The following is a 14908-nucleotide window of genomic DNA, read 5'->3' as shown; positions in this document are numbered from 1 at the left end:
GGAGGTTATTCACAGAGTGGTTAAGTAAAGCTTCGCTCTCCACTTGCCTTTTGCTCTCCAGAGACTGATCTTGCCTTTGTCCAAGGTATAATCTGCCGCCCAAGGTGGGTGGCCTGTAGCCTCAGCACCAGAAGATTAGGGAGGCAAATTACCCGCTGAACAAACCAACTCACTCAGGCCCATTTCCCCAGCACCCCACCCCGTGACGTTGCCGGCCCCTCGGGGAGTCTTCTTCTCTCAGGATGGGGAAAAGAAACAGGTTCCCATGAGCTGGACGTTCTGCAAGATCCACCCTGGCTGACACTGCATGCTTTTAACACCCAATGTACACCAGTTTCTAGGTTCTGGGTCTAAGTTTTCTTATTCAGTTTTTTCATGTCCACAGTCATATTTCCAGTTCTAAAATGTTCCCTTCTTTCTTACCCCAGTTCCTTCTATGAGTTCATATATAATAAGCTGAATAACTTTTCCAGTGTGGTGTCTTTTTTTCCTCCAAAACTATACCATACTACAAACCCAGGCCTGGGGAAAGCACGATGATGAACTGTCCTCATAGCTGTAGCCTCAAATGCAGTCTCCAGGTTCCCTCCTCTTTAATTTCTCTTCCTTTCCTCCAAGTCTCCCTTCACCCTATTTCCACCCTCTGGCTCCCAGGGATGAACAACTGTGAATTCAGAGCATGTGTTCCTTCCAAACCTCTGAGAGAATTTAGGGTTTCGAGTGTTCTACTGAAGACTTGACCAGCTTTAATATTTCTCTTCTATTCTTTGGCACTGTTCATCCCAACTTAAAGCTAGCAACTTAGCATAGGAATGGAATTGCAGATAAAATGATTGAATTAAGAAACACTACAAGTATGTGCGGCTCATTAAATGCTAGACATGTGTTAGGCCCCATCTCGGTAAAGTGTGGACAGCTTAGTTAGAGAACAAATACCTGAGAACTTGGAGTCTGAGAGTGGAGAACAGTAAAGTCATGAGTCCAAGAAAATGGTAAGACCTGTCAGAGGTCAAAAGAGTGGCCTATGCAGGTCACGAGGAAGGAAGCGCTTTATGGACAACAGAAGGGCTATTCTAAATATGGGCAGCACTGTTCCCTGTAGCAGTGACACCAGGATCAGAGGCTAGGAATCAATTATATTGTTGCCATTAAGTCATTTGGAGAAATGGATGGATCCTGGAGTGGCTTGAGTTTTATTCATTATCTTAGTCCTTTGTAGGAAGGACAGAATATATACTCTATATTCTGTCTTCTCATTGGTTCAACAGCTTAAAACTGAAAAAAACAAGCAGCAAATGAGTATTCGTTTAGTGGCTCTTTGCTCCCAGTGCCCCTTACCAGAGTTATTAGCTGGCCATAGTAATCATGAGCCCAGTTCCCTCAGCACATAAACAGGGGATGAAGGTGGATAACGGGGAGTCCTCACGGACTTGGTTAATAGCAGAAGCAAACAGTATCTTCACTATACATATAAAGTCACTCTCATTCTGTATTTTCGTAAAGTGAAGACAAATCTTTACAGCATTTTACTACAAGGTTTTGTGAAGATGCTGAAGAGAAGCCAGTTCTCTTTTTACGATCTTACCTGTTCATGTTGCTAATCCACCTGCATGGTCTCCACTCCCCAAGCTTTGTCCTCAGATGTCTGTCTTGGGAAGAAAAAGCAACCACATGTTGAGGTGCTCGTTGAAAATGTTTCCATGCTAGTAAGAGCATGTTTCTAAATTCCACATTCATAAGGCACCAGCAATCCACCCCAAGTGGTAATGTTTTCAACACTGTAACAAGCAGATAGTATAGTTGTTTTATGTTTGTTGGGGAACAGGGGATGGACACATCTTTAAAATCTGCTCTTAAATCATCCTGAGCAGTCCTTGCTCTGCCTCATTATGAGTTCAGCCTTCATTTCAGAGCCCACTATGAGAGAGGTAAAAACCTAAAAAATTGTAAGTTTCATGAGGACAAGGATTTTGTCTGATCATCACATCCTGAGTCCCAACGCTATCAGAGAGTCCACATTTAGCAGCTCGGTGGCCAGCCTCCTGGAGCATGGCAGTCTGGGCTCTTTGGAGAGTGCTTTGTACTGGCCCTAAGAAATATAAATTACAGACTTCCCTGGCCTCAGAAATGCTTCCATCTGTCACACAATCTTTCTCTGTGCCTTCCTGGCAGTCATTTCAATTTCCATGACATAAAAAAAGAAAGAAAAGAGAAAGAAGGGAAAGAAAAGAGAAAGAAAAAAAAGAAGGAAGAAAAATAAAGTGTGGTCTATGCCACAACTTGGGGTTTGGTTTAATGAAGATTTTGATGTGAGAACTATACAATGACCTCAAGTTGGAGGTGCATTTTTTTATATTGAAGGTGAGAGACCAATTAACTCCTTAAACAGATGGTTATCATACGATAACGGAGGTGCCTGTCCTATCCCTCGCCTTAGAAAGTCATCCTTTTTCTAATGTCTTTCTCTACAGAGAAAGGATATTATGCAGACAGATTGTGGGGCCCGGACATCTCTGCAAAGTGGAGTTTATAGCAGGACATCTGGAGCCTGGCATCTTGTTCTTGGATAACTGGTCAGACTCAGCCCCTAAAAACTGGCTCCAGAACAAAATATAGGGGAAGGATTTCAGGTGCAGACAGAAAAACAAAGCTGATAAAATTCTCAAGTTCTGGACTCCATCCCAAACCGGAAATGGTAGACCTGCTACAGTCGGCCTTCAATTACCTGAAAGTAATTGTTCCTTTCTGTGGCGCAGAAACTTAAATATAAGAAAAATAACACGTGCTTGGGTATTTTCCCTACACCAGAGATGGAACCCAGAACCTTGCACATGCTATGCAAGCAATCTACCCAGAGCCACAGCCTTAGCCCAGCAAGACACACTTGGATTTGATAGTCTCTGATTAAGACCCACCTCTGTGCTTTATAAGAAAGGTGGCCTCCGTCCAGTTGACTGAACTTCCCAACTGCAGTCCCTGGTCCTATAAAGTGGAACTAATATTCAGAATGTAAGAGAGAAGTGAATATTACGTGGTACTGCAAGGAAAAAATCATGATTTCTAGCTGCCACCACCACAAACCAAACCAAACCAAATGGCAAGAAGCCCATCAGGGCAGGCTAGCATCTTACTGTCGTCCTCAGAGAAAAGGTGAGTAGTCACGTGTAAAGTATCCTGAGTGCTCTTGTCCTTAGAGTCAATACAATTTTAAGATCAGAAACCTGATAGAAGCTTTATAAACAGGAGTTAGATGTATAAGCTTGGGCAAGATTCATAGCCATCTCAAGGCTCAGTTCATTCATGCGTAAAATGAGACAATGCCTCCTTTATTGATATGATAGGATTAAATGCCTCCTTTATTGATTCTGATTAAAGACTAGAAGTCATCAAGTTTAGAAGAGAGTCTGCCCACAATGAGCGTTTGTTCCTTCCTTCTTTCTCCTGTTTTCTTTTTCGTTTTCCTTTGTTTTAGCTCTACACCCTCAACAGTTCCTTGCAGCATTCTCAGGAACAATCCTTGTCAAACCTCTAAAATGAACTGTACCAGGACATCTGTCCTGGAGAACCCGAGCTTGCATCTCTGCTCGGAAAGCCCGATGCTCCATTCCCTAGATGGAGAAATAAAAAGCAGGAGGGAATCTTGACGCCTGCCCAGACTTACTGCTTCCAGGTCCCTGGTCCAGGACTCCGGTTCTTTCTGTTGTGCTGACCCAGTTTCTGTATCTATAACATTGAAGGATGAGTCAGGTTTCGCCATAGCTCCAACAAACTACAGCTTCTAGCTGATACTTCACGTGCTCACTCATGCAGTTTCCTGTTCTAAAACTGCACTTCCTCCTGAGCCGGCACTGCCATCAGCATGCACTTGAACGTAATGCACTGGTTTGTAGTTGTTTACTAAATAAATAAACAAATGCACATTGAGTTAGACCACCCAAACAGGATTCCCTGGGACTGTACTATGATCTCCATGGATTTCTGTAGTCTAGCATGTCTTCTCAACTTTTCGGGATTTTCATGGTCACATAGTGCAGGCCACACAGTAGACTATTCATCTCTCCCACTAGTTTCCTCAAAGCAGTGTTAGAACCTATTGACTGCCTGGCCTCATACCCAGCAGTTGATGAGTATTTCAATAGTAAATCCTCAGCATTTAAGTGAGGATTAATTAATTAATTAATTGATTAATTCTAAGCAATTAAGTGAAATGTTTATCTTGTAGTGAAATAATAGCTAACTCTTAAATCAGTTGAAATCAAGGATTTTTATTTTTTAAAAATACTCCATACATTTTTTTTAGTGCCAGGTACAAAATATAATAAATATCTGAAATACATGTTATTCCTTATAAATTTTAAAACAGTGTTTGTGATGAAGTTCTTCTGGACAAACACCAAGAGATGTGAAAACCGAGAACTAGAACTATTCCTTAGTCTGGTAAGGCACTCCATTAGAATGATTCTTTAAAGGTATAGGGAGCTCAAAATGACTATTTAAAATGATTTCATGCTTAACTACATGAAAACAAACAGTCTAGGGACTTTCTTTTTCCCCTTTGGATGATTCCTTCCTTCAAGAAATTTTGTGACATTCTGCAAATGTTGCCTTATAAAACATTCCGGATTTGGAAGTAAGAGAGAGGGAGAGGGCGACAGTGGACTGCTGCTTTGATCTCCGCCCCTGCTCAGGGAACACTTAGAGACCTCTGTGGATGGGTGGTCACTCCGGTCCTCTTCACCAGCACTGCCAGCACTGTCCTCCTACGTCTCCTCCCATCGCTCCTGCTCTGCTTGTTTCTCCTCTTTTTCTAACGTGCACATCAGCATCAGTGTTCTCTCTCAGATGACTGATGTGCTACCTCCTGAACGTGAGAAATCAGCCCATTTAAAATGGTTCCCCAGAACCCTTGGCTCATGTTGGAGAATATACAAATCTTCAAAACACAATGACTATGTCAGTCCTGTTTGTTCCTCATATACATGCCGAGCTTCCTTTTCTTCTCTTGGAAGGAGGCCACAAAGTCTTGCTAGCAAAAGGTAAGATACTGTGACATGGAAGCCCCTTCTACCTGATTAAATATCAAGGAAGACTTGCCCTCAGTAAGCTGGGGTTTGGAATAAAACCTCTAGAAGTTTATACTCCCTAGTCTGCTGAGGGCCATGTTCTATGGAGAAAGATAATGCTAATAAATTGAAATCCACCAGAATGCGTAGATACAAAGAAGAACACCACAAAGATTATCCTTTCACCCATTTACAGAAAGCCATCTGAGCATCCAAGAGGGTAAGCCAACTTCAGCAGGCCCCAGCAGGCCCTAACAGACCAGAGCATGTCCCAGCAGACTTCAGCAGACCCCCAGAAGACCCCAGCAGGCCCCAGCAGGCCCCAGCAGACCCTGGGGGGCTCCAACAGTTCTTGAAGGTCAATTATGCCTGTGGCTATCATAGTTCAGACTGTTGCTAGGGGCTTTAGACACAGCTTGTACTTTTAACTCAGCACAATCTTTTGTAAAGAAATAATCACTCTAAGTTTCCAGAAACACCCAACTGAACCTTTGGACCTAAAGTTATTCCCAGGTGACTAAACAATCTCTTATTTTCAAGGATGGAGACAAAGTACGTGAGCATATGAGTAACCAAGTGAGTTTCATTCCTTTTAAAACATTATTCCTAATAGGTTACTGCTCTGTGGTAGGCAATTTTCAAGTTATATTGAGCAATGAATGATTTCTCTGAACTTTGTCCTTTTCCTATGCAGGATTATTGTAAAAGTTGGTGGGAGCTGGAGCATTTGATGTATCTATACACAGATACTGTAGTGGTTTGAAAGAAAATGGCTCCATAGGGAATGGCATCATTAGGAGGTGTGGCTTTGTTGGAGTAGGTATTGCCTTGTTTGGGGAAGTGTGTCACTGTGAGGTGGGCTTTGAGGACTCTTATGCTCAAGCTGTGCCCAGTGACACAGCTCACTTCCTGTAGCCTGAAGATTAAAATGAAGAACTCTCAGCTCCTTCTCCAGAACCATGTCTATCTACACACTGCCATGAAGATAATGAACTAAACCTCTGAAACTATAAGCCAGACCCAGTTAAATGTTTTTCTTTATAAGAGTTGCCAGCATCATGGTGTCTCTTCACAGCAATAGAAACCCTAACCAAGGTGAAGGCTTTCAACCCACTCTCATTTCGTTAGGGATTGTTTCTTTTTCAAGCTCAAAGAGAAGGAGTTTGCCTTTTCGTGATTTTCCCTTTTTGTTTTATGATGATCTTCACATGGGGCTGATAAATAATTCTCAAATAATACACTTTCTGTATTTTTCTCCAAATTTGTTCCAAGAAAATAAAATAAAACATGTCATGCATCTCTGCTTCATCCTGACATCAAACTAGATATAATACATGATGTCCCAGAGAGGTACCAGGGGTCGACCTGTGAGAATAGTGTGCTAATCAGACAGAAGTGAAGGCAAGCTGGAAGTAACAAGTCCAGCTTCAACATCTCCTCCTCTGTCACTCTTCCCGTTAATCCAGTAAGACACCAGTTGGATGCCTATTACACCCCACTCTTGCCTTCAAGGATTTCCAGTAATGCTAGAGAAAGATGTCATTGAAACTAGAGCAGACTGAGACACAAGTATAGGTGAAATTATTAAGGCCACTCCACGTAGTTAAAAGGGAGGCTTGTTTTGTGGGGTAACTTACAAGTGAAGGGATCGGCTACAGGGTCTGGGAAAGGTGTGGCACAGTCCGGCGGTGTTCTTGGGAGAACTCTGTTCGGTCTACCTCCAGCGTCCAGGGTCCAGGAACCAAGAGAGTCGGCTCATCCAGATCTCAGGTCTTCAGGGTCCTCTCTCAGCCCCGCCTTGTAGGCATGACAATTACCGAAGCCTCAATGGGGGTTGGAACTTCCAGGTCAAAGCTGGAATGGCTACCCATTACACACAAGGAAGACAAAGTCAATGAGGTGATGTAGATCAGATGACTGTTGATGCATATGAAGACTCAGAAAAGCTTCAGCAAGACCAAAGTGGGTATTAAGACTTCAAAACAGCCCTGACTGACAAAAACATCACATGTTCTAATCCAATAGTCTGTCAGTGAGTAAACAGAAAATCATTAGCATATGGAAAATATAGAAAAGCACATTTTTAACTGGATTATTGGATTTGTTTGATGTTTAGTTTCCTGAATTTTTTATATATTTTGGAGATCAGTCCTCAGTCAGATGTGGGATTGATGAAGATTTTTTTTTCACATTTCTGTAGGCTTCCATTTTGTCTTATTGACAGTGTCCTTTCCCTTACATAATCTTTTCAATTTCATGAAGTCTCATTTATTAATTGTCTATCTCAGTGTCTGTGCTACTAGTATTATATTCAGGAAGCAGTCTCTTGTGCCAATGTGTTCAAGGCTATTTCCTATTTTCTCTTCTATCAGATTCAGTGTAACTGGATTCAGGTTGAGGTCTTTGATCCTTTTGGACTTGAGTTTTGTGCAGGATGATAGATAGAGATCTATTTGCATTTTTCTATGTGCCAACATCCAGTTATGCCAGCACCATGTATTGAAGATGCTTTTTATTTCCCATTGCATAATTTTGTCTCTTTTGTCAAAAATCATGTGTTCATAGATACATAGATTTATGTCAGGGTCTTTGATTCAATTCCACTAGTCTGCCTGTCTGTTTTTATGCCAATACCAAGCTGTTTTTATTATTATAGCTATATAGTAGAGCTTGAAATCAGCGATATTGATACCTCCAGAAGTTCCTTTATTGTACAGGATTATTTTTGCTACCCTGGGTTTTTTGTTTTTCCATATGAGGTTGAGTATTGTTCTTTCAATGTCTGTAAAGAATTGTGTTTGAATTTTGATGAAGATTGCATTGAATCTGTAGATTGCTTCTGATTAGGTGGTCATTTTTACTATGTTAACCTACTAGTCTATTGTGGGATGTTTGTTCACTATGTGAAAATATATTGCTGTGATTGGTGTAATAAAAAGCTGAATGGCTAATAGCTAGGCAAGAGGTATACGTGGGACTTCTGGGCAGAGAGAGCTCTCTGAAAAGAAGAAGTCAGATGAGGAGGAAGCAACATGGGCAGTTCAGAAAGATGAAGTAACAAGCCATGTGACAGAACATAGATTAAAATAAACAGGTTAATTTAAATTATAAAAGCTAGTGGGACAAGCCTAGACTAATGCTGAGCTTTCAGAATTAGTAATAAGTCTCCATGTTGTTATTTGTGAACTAGTATCTCAAAGAAAAATCTGACTACATATGGTGCCCAATGTGGGGCACAAATATCCACATAGGGCCCAAGAAAGTAGTCTTTGGGATAGGCTTGGAGTACAGAGGCATGGCCCTTTTAAGAGGCCTTGCTGCACAGCCAAGCACTTGAGCAACAGACACTGGGTACAAACTCCTGTTCAGGCAGACAGACACAACACAGTCTCAGAGCTGGGCCAGATAAATGGGGCTCCGGGTTCTGTGCCTGCCAGCATAAGGCTAGGCTCCCATGGAACTGAGGGGGCAGAGCCAGCCACCAGCACACCATATGCTAAGGAGAGTCATATGGTAGTAACCTCGCAGGTTAAGATTTGGCTCACATGATCAGAGGAGGCTGCAGATGTGGAAAAAAAAAATACAGGTCAAGGTCAAGGCTGACAAAACCTCTAAACAGGTAACAATGTGTTTAAAAATGTGCTTAGAGGATAAATAAAGAAACCAATAAAATAAAGTCTTTAAAGAGAGGGTAAAGTAATACAAAAAGAATAAGCCAGCAGAGCAATAGTGGCACATGCCTTTAATCCCAGCACTCTGGAGGTAGAGGCAGGCAGTTCGAGGCCAGCCTGGGCTACAGAGTGAGTTCCAGGAAAGACACAAAGCTACACAGAGAAACTCTGTCTCTCTGTCTCGAAAAACAAAGCAAAACAAGCCATATAAGGATGTGAAATACACAGGGCATCTGCATCCTATATGGTACTTTGGTGACTTTGAATTTTTTAAATGCTAATGAACAAAAACAATAGTTGCTGAGAGAAATTGGATTATGAAAGCTGCTAAATTAAACCAGCTTATGTATTTCATGAATGTCTTCACTTCAGAATAGAAGTAAAAAAAAAATGTGTTGCAATTGGGTGGGGGGGAGGTTATGCCTTCGTTTCCACAAGAAACAAAAAGTTACAGTTCTCTTCAAAATTAATGAAGATCAGATTTGATTGGGGGAGATCTCTTGAAAATCTTGACTACAAACATGAAAAAAGAAATGAAGAAAGACTACAGGACAGGTGACATACATGCTGAACCTGCTGCATGAGGACAGCTCCGAGTCTGGATGAGACATGATAAGTCTTGTTGGCTACAGAGTTCTCATGACTTATTACATGTCATCCTTTCATACAGCATAGATAGAGGTTTGGTTATCCAGTCCAAATGGACTTATAAAGTTGACAGATGCCTTACACTAGCTCAAACACAAAACAAAAAAACATCTTTAGCTGACTTGGACACATCGCACATTTCTTACTTGTGTTATTACAGATATACCTTTAAAAGTTTAGGGGTTTTCAGGGAAAAAAAAAAGGTCCAAACACCAATAAAGACAAATAGCCCAGGTTATCTAGCCTCTCAGAATGCCTCTGTTGCAGTTTTCTCAAAAATCTACACCCAAGCCGGGCGGTGGTGGCGCACGCCTTTAATCCCAGCACTCGGGAGGCAGAGCCAGGTGGATTTCTGTGAGTTCGAGGCCAGCCTGGACTACCAAGTGAGTCCCAGGAGAGGCGCAAAGCTACACAGAGAAACCCTGTCTCGAAAACCAAAAAAAAAAAAAAAAAAAATCTACACCCAGAACAACTTCAAGATAGGGTCCAGCCTCACAGACTATCCAGCCAAGAATTCAGATAAGCACTACACTTTCTCATCACATAGAGACTAAAAAGAAAATAATACAGGTAGCTCTCCCAGGACTTGAACATTATCCTAATTTTCTCAGGGTCCTCTAAAAATTCCATCACCCCCAAGACAAGAAGCAGTCTTGAGAACATAACACCCACATTCCCAAGAGGAAGAGTGGATGGTTTTGGTCATTTGGTGGGTTATGGATGTTTACCATCATTTAGGGAGAGTTGGTTACAAATTGTTATTGGCCATGGGTCAGAAAAATGCTAAACAAGGGAGATTAGATTCAAGGATCTCTTTTTAAAGGAAAAAAGGGGGAATATAGTATAGAAAAATATAGTATAGAAATGATGGAATAAAGGAGTGGATTGTTGAGTCTAATTTTGAACAACCACCAGTCTCAAATATTTTACATTGGTATGGATTTTCATATATTGATAAATTTAAGGTTATTTTTGGTATACTGTACATACGTTTCTATTCTTGTTTAAGGTATTGTACCTATATAACTCATTTAAAATATATTGTAAAGTTTTAGTCCTCAAAAGCTATCTAGGATAATAAAGAAATATAGGTTGGTAGTTAGTCATCTATAGCAATCAAAATTATAGTCATGCTAGGTATGCTTTCAAGGTCAAATATATATATTTTTTAAATAGATACACAATCTTCAAATACTTCAAAGACCTACAGAATATAGCATCTGAAATGTTTAATAACATAAGGCTTTTTATGACAGTGAGACATGTCTGCTCCTGGCAGCACCAATTTACCCCAAAAAGGATGAGGGGCATTGAAGAACCTCCATATGGAGTTTGCTTTCAATGTGGCAAAGAAACTTCCCTTGCATCAACTGCTGACAGCATGCTGTCCAAACTGGGCATGCAGGACACAAAAGAAGGCAGTTGCTGAACTTTGCCAAGACAAGGTAGGATAGTCTTTCAAAATTCCTGCTTCGCAGAAAAATCTGTCAGATATTCTAGGTCCATAGGCCAAAGACAAATGCCCTAATGTTGCAGAGGAAACTTAGGGTGACTCTCCGGGCAGCCAGATGTCTCTGTAATTTCTATAGTTTCGGAAGTTGCTTGCTCTGAACTTCCTGTTTACTCAGGTAGTATTATATCCTTCTTGGGTTTCTGATGAACTTCAAGAAGAGATAGTTATAGTTACAACTATCCTTGTTACCAAATTCAGAAAAGAAACTCACAAAAAAAGATATAAAGTGTGTAAGGTTGTATTGGAGAAATTATTTTGGCCACTCCACGTAGTTAAAAGGATATTTATTTAATGGCATAACTCACAAATTAAGTAATGGGTAGGTCGCAGGGTCTGGGGAAGGTGTAATGCAGTCCAGTGGTGTTCTCCGGAGCTCTGCACAGTCAATCTGCACCGGTCAGCATTCCAGCACCGAGAGAGCGCCCAGAGCGAGCGCTGGCCCATCCAGCTCTCGGGTCCCCAGGCGCCTCCCCTCGCCCCGCCTCGTAGGCGTGACAGTTGCCAGAGTCTCAATGGGGGTTGGAACTTCCAGATCCAAGCTGGAATGGCTACCCACTACAAGGTTGAAAGACATAAAAGCTTAAATTGTTTATCTAAGAAAATGTCTTGGGGTCTAAAAAGATAGTTTTAGAATGTTAATATGAGTTATGATAAAAAATGGTTTAGGTACAAAACTTTAAATTCCTCAAGATAAGGTAGATAATAGAGTATTTTCTCTGAATATGCCAAATACAAATGGACTGGACATTATGAATGTAATTCTTACCTGATGATTGTTCTTACTGTTTATAGTTTACTATGTCAGAGTTAAAACCATTCCTTTTTATTTAGACAAAAAGGGGGAAATGTTGTGGGATATTTGTACATGGTGTGAAAATGTATTGCTGTGATTGGTGTAATAAAAAGCTGAACAGCCAATAGCTAGGCAGGAGGTATAGGCAGGACTTCTGGGAAGAGAGAGAACTCTGAGAAGAAGAAGAAGTCACCAGGCAGACATGGAGGATGCAGCATGGGCAGTAGGGAAAAATGAGGTTAACAAGCCACATGACAGAATGTAGATTAAAATAAATGGTTTAATTTCAGGTATAAGAACTAGTGGGACAAGTCTAAGCTAAGGCTGGGTTTTTATAATTAATTATTAGTCTCTGTGTTGCTATTTGTGAGCTGGTGGCCCAAAGGAAACTTACTATAATGATCCATGAGCATAGGAGATCTCTCCATCTTCTAATATAGTCTTTCATTTCTTTCTTCAAAGACTTGAAGTTCTTGCTCAACTATGTTCAGAACAGTGTTATTTGTAATAGCCAGAACCTGGAAACAAACTAGAAGCTCCTGAACCAAAGAATGGATAAAGAAAATGTGGTACATTTATACAATGGAGTATTACTTAACTGTTAAAACAATGACATCAGGAAAATTGAAGGTATGAATGAAACTAGAAAACATCATCCTGAGTGAGATAACCCAGAACCAGAAAGACAGACATAGTAGCTACTCACTCATAAGTTGATATTAGCTATAAAGTAAAGGATAATCATGCTTCAATTCACAGCTCCAGAGAGGCTAGGGGGAAGTAGACACATGGATTTCCTTGGGAAGGGGAAATAGAAGCGATCTCCTGGGCAGACTGGGGGCCAGCGGGGATGGGAACATGAGGAATCAGGTTGAGGCGTGGATGGAAGGGGAGAGTAATGAAAGATGTCTCGATGTCTCTATGGGTGGAGAGGGGGAGGTCAAGTAAAAACCTCATGCAAAGGAAACTCCCATGAATTTATAAGGATGACTCCAGGTAAGACTCTAGCCATAGTGGATAGGTAGCCTGCACTAGGCATCTCCTGTAATCAGATTGGTAACTACTGCAATTGTCATCAGAAAGCCTTCATCCAGTGACTGACTGATGGAAACAGATGCAGAGATCCACAGCCAAACACTGGGCTGAGCTCGGGGAATCCTGCTGTAGAGAAGGAGGGGGGATTGTACAAGCCAGGGACATCAAGGTCATCACAAGGGAACCCACAGTAACAACTAACCTGGGCTCATAGGAGCTCACAGACACTGGACCAACAGTTAGGGAGCCTGCATGGGACTGACTTAGGCCCTCTACATCTGTGTGACAGTTGTGTAGCTTGATCTACTTGCAGGATTCCTAGTGGTGGGAACGGGACCTGTCCCTAATGCTTTGGCTGGCTTCCAGAAATCTAATCTTCATACTTGGTTGCCTTGCCCAGCCTTAGCACAAGGGGAGGAGCTTGGTTCTACCTCAACTTGATATGCCATGCTTTGTTGACACCCACAGGAGGCCTGTCCCTTTCTGAACAGAAACAGAGAGGAGTACAATGGGGATTGGGGTGGGGTAGGAAGGAGGTGGAGGGGGGAAGGGGAGGAGAGGATGGAAAGGGAACTGTGATCAGGATCTAAAATACATGTATAAATTTAGTTAATAAGAAGAAGAAGAAGAAAATAGAGAAAAGCACAAAGTATGAAAGTCACTCATAACTTGACCATGATCTCATCTACTGAAGTAATTAAAGAACATGTGAGTCCTTTCTTTACTGCTGACCCCAGCCTCCAAGGGTTAACAGACAATTTATACAACGTCATATAAATTCACTTGCTCTCCTATAAGTGTACCATCTACCCCCACAATATGCACACAGAACAGCTTGGAGTCTAACTGGCTTCTGTGCTCAGCTCAGCTACCTCCAGTTGCTTACCCATCTAATCTACCTATCATTTTCATAATATGTAGAGTTAATATCTGTATTCTAGAACTATTTCAAGAACTAAATGAGAAAAAAATGCATAGGACCTTAGTATACAGAAAGTACCAAAGTACCCAGTAATGTAATGCTAGAAGTATACAAAGAAATCCAGCTTAAAAAGTAACATTCAGCTACCTATTACACTGCATTGTTTTCTAATAAATAACATCTTTCCACAAAGTGGTCCATATTGGTGACTTTGATTTATTATTTGGTGACTATATGACAGTATTAATCCAAATTTTACTCAACCTAACCTCAAGTATTACTATGAAACTTTGTATCTGTACGTTTGTACATTTTGTCTAATTTTTATGTAGAACAGATTCCTAAAAATGTGACTTCCAGGTCATATACATCTTGATTTTTTTATAAGATAGCAACAAATTCTCTTTCAAATAGTTGACACAATTGATGTCCCACAACTTCCACATAAAAAGTACCCTTTTGTTCTGCCAGTACTGACAGAGAAATCTTTTGCTTTTGTTTGAATGTATTGAGTATTAGTGGAAAAGAACACTGAGAAGAAATTAAATCTACAAATAAGATTCATTTATTTTTTTGAGACAGGGGACTCATTATATAATTCTGGCTGACCTAGAACTCATGATGTAGATGAGGCTTTCCTTGAACTCACAGCAATCCACCTGCTTCTGCCTCCCAAGTGCTGAAATTAGAGGCTTGTGCCACCATACATGTCTTCAAGCAGGATTTATAGTAGTCTATAGAATATTTAAATTTAAATAAATAAATTATATTATATTTCATATCATTTTATTGCTGATTTTTGAGGACTTTATTTTATATATTAATTCTGTGAGGAATAAGCAAGTGCATCCTCTATGTGCTATCTTATAACTTAGTCTAATATCGAATAGAGTTTAGATTCATGAAGGTAGAAAAGGAAAGAATTTTAAAAAGAATGTTCCTTGAGAACAGAAGTGACACTCTGAGATTGTTGTAGAGTTTTTGGCTGTAATGCATATGGATGTGTAGCTAAAGATGTATTTCCACATAACTGAGCTTAAATGTCATCCTCCAGGGTATGAGTTTCATGCTGAAATCAACATCAGGTCACCGAATAGCAAAGGACAAGAGTGACAGGGCCACTTGAGAGTCCTACTCAAGGTCCATGTTCCTCAGTTGGGATAAGAACAACTAGACCCTGGTGCCCAGACCTGCAGGGCTTCCAACTTTACAGCCTTGGTGGTACTGGAGCTGCACATTGCAAGTATTGAACAGAGGTCCTTC

The sequence above is a fragment of the Peromyscus maniculatus genome, chromosome 10 (assembly GCF_049852395.1).
Source record: "Peromyscus maniculatus bairdii isolate BWxNUB_F1_BW_parent chromosome 10, HU_Pman_BW_mat_3.1, whole genome shotgun sequence".
In the NCBI taxonomy this organism is placed as follows: Eukaryota; Metazoa; Chordata; class Mammalia; order Rodentia; family Cricetidae; genus Peromyscus; species Peromyscus maniculatus.
The sequence above is the reverse complement of the archived record's forward strand: the minus strand, read 5'-3'. Positions refer to the sequence as shown.